General features: G+C 49.3%; 2 long non-coding RNA genes across 2 annotated transcripts; both read right to left on the reverse strand.

The window, feature by feature from the left end:
• Positions 1-213: 213 nt before the first annotated feature.
• Positions 214-706, reverse strand: LOC121595330. The gene is made up of 2 exons (XR_006005155.1): positions 367-706; positions 214-299 (listed from the first exon to the last, which is right to left on the reverse strand). It is a non-coding gene; the product is annotated as an uncharacterized LOC121595330 (long non-coding RNA).
• Positions 707-1,608: 902 nt separating this feature from the next.
• On the reverse strand, positions 1,609-2,078 carry LOC121593084. Its single transcript, XR_006004727.1, has 2 exons — positions 1,945-2,078; positions 1,609-1,769 (listed from the first exon to the last, which is right to left on the reverse strand). It is a non-coding gene; the product is annotated as an uncharacterized LOC121593084 (long non-coding RNA).
• Between the last annotated feature and the right edge of the window lie 269 nt (positions 2,079-2,347).

Raw genomic sequence — 2,347 nt, forward strand, 5'->3', positions numbered from 1 at the left:
TTCACAGGCTCAAACACTAACATCACCACAATTGGGAGAACACACGCTGAATGACACCACTCATGGTCCTAATTCAACAGTCATTGACGGCCCGCTTTTAATTCGCCGCACTTCCAACACCAACTTACAACAGACCACACTTGACCGTTTCTTTCACGAATAGACTAACCTCTGTTAAGTCTGCACAAACACCTACCTGTTATGTTCCTGCTGCTAATGCGCTTCGCACTGCCCGTTCCACTGCCTCTGTTTACTATCAAAACGTGCGGGGACTGCGCACGAAGGTCGATGAGTTTCGCCTGTCGGTGTTGGAATCCAATTTCGATGTAATAGTGCTTACGGAAACCTAGCTCGATCCTAGTCTACCTTCGGCTTTGCTGTTTGACGATAGCTTCCGAGTCTACCGATGCGATCGTAGTGTTGACAACAGTACATGTTCCCGCGGTGGAGGTGTGTTGATTGCGTGCTCTCAGTCTCTGACGTCACGGGAACACACAACGGTGCATCCATCGCTTGAGCTAGTGTGCGTTGTAATACAAATAGGCAATTCCCGACTATTCATCATTGCTGCATACCTCCCGCCTAGACTTGCCGCAAATGCTGCCACGCTCCGTGAAATCGAAAACTGCATTCGCTCATTATGCTCAACTATGCATCCCGGAGACGGTTTACTCCTGTTAGGAGACTTCAACCAACCTCTCGTCTCCTGGTCAGCAGCTCAGCATGATCCGGATTTGCCATTTCTGCATTATGAGCCACGTACGCGATCGGCTCTCTCCGCTCTGTTTATGGACGAGATGCATCATAGCGGACTTTTCCAGATCAATGGTCATCTTAACACCAGCGGACGCGTGTTAGACCTGGTGTTTGCAAATAATGCTGTTGCTTCTGTTTGCCTTCCGCTTGAACTTTGCCTCACCCCGCTGCTAGCAATTGACACCTATCACCCTGCGCTTGAGTTGGCCATCCCGCTACCACGAGAGGAATCAGCCGTTCCTGCGCTAACATCACGCCTTGACTACGCGCGGACGGACTTTAACAGGCTCCTGCCGATGATCGCCTCGTTCGCGAATGTCTTCGATTGTTCCCGTTACGCCACTCTTCCCGACAGGCAAAGAGAGTTAAATTTACAGGCGAGGGGCATGTAGAAACAGGGAGAAGGGGTTCGGTCGAATTTGTATTGTCCGCCATAGTCGAGCGGCAGTGATTTTTTTCCGAATTGAGAGCAAGCGCGCGCAGCGCTCTCTCGCTTGCCTTCAAATTACACGGGGCGCTCTCGCGATACAAAACAGCTGATCAGCTGATACCCCCTCCCTCCCGTTTTTTCCTCTCCCGCTGCGCTGGATGCGCGGATCAGCTGTTCTTGCTCTTTCGCGTTTCTTTCGGTTTGCGCTGCGCTGTTGCCGCACTTGCGCGCTGCGCTGAACACCCCTTCCCGCGCGTTCTTTTCGGTTTGCGCTGCGCTGTTGCCGCACTTTGCGCGTAGCGCTGGACACCCCCTCCCCCTCGTTTCTTTCGTTGCGCGTTGTGCGCTGTGCGCTTTCGTTCACTTTGATTTGCAGCGTAATAAAATCGCATGCATCGAAATAAAACTTAAACACATCAAGCTCGGTTGATATTTTAACACTTTATTGAAACTTAAGGCACAGTTCCACACATCGCTAACCACAATCTTGCCACAAAACCACACATATTTTTTATTATAAATAATAAAAAAATCGTCACTTCAAGCACCCGCCTTACTGCCTGTATGTTGTGTATGTTGAATACTGTAAAAAAAAGCATTGAAATAAAGCAGCATAATTTACATATTCATGTTGAATTATGAAAGATTAACGCTGCTTTATTTCAATGCGCACAACACTTCAACACTTGAAAATACGACCGAGGCCGTAATAATGTGAATTGAAATAAATAAAACTTCAACACTTCACTTCAAATTACATCGAGCGCCCGGGACTTAGGCTAAAACGCGCGCGGCCTCACGCTGCGAAGGCTTGAACTGTACTGACGATTTTGTGTGGTAGCAAGAAAGGGAACGCACGAGGAACACTCGCTGCACTAGTGCGAGCGAGACACCGACACCAGCAAGCCGCTGCGAGAAAACCAAACTGAGCGCGCAGGCTGAAAGTGAACGCACACATTCACACATGTGTGATTGTGTAAGTGCGAAAACTGTGTAGAAAGCAAAACACGCTCTCGCCTCCTAGCAATTCCGCGTATTTCCAGCCGTCTCTCCCTGCTTCTACATGCCCCTCGCCTGAAAGACGCACACTTTTACATTCTCTTTGCTAGTAGGGTTGACCTCGCTGTGAAAGATTTTGAGCGGTTCATGTTGCAAGCCCTG

The sequence above is a fragment of the Anopheles merus genome, chromosome X (genome assembly GCF_017562075.2).
Source record: "Anopheles merus strain MAF chromosome X, AmerM5.1, whole genome shotgun sequence".
Taxonomy (NCBI): domain Eukaryota; kingdom Metazoa; phylum Arthropoda; class Insecta; order Diptera; family Culicidae; genus Anopheles; species Anopheles merus.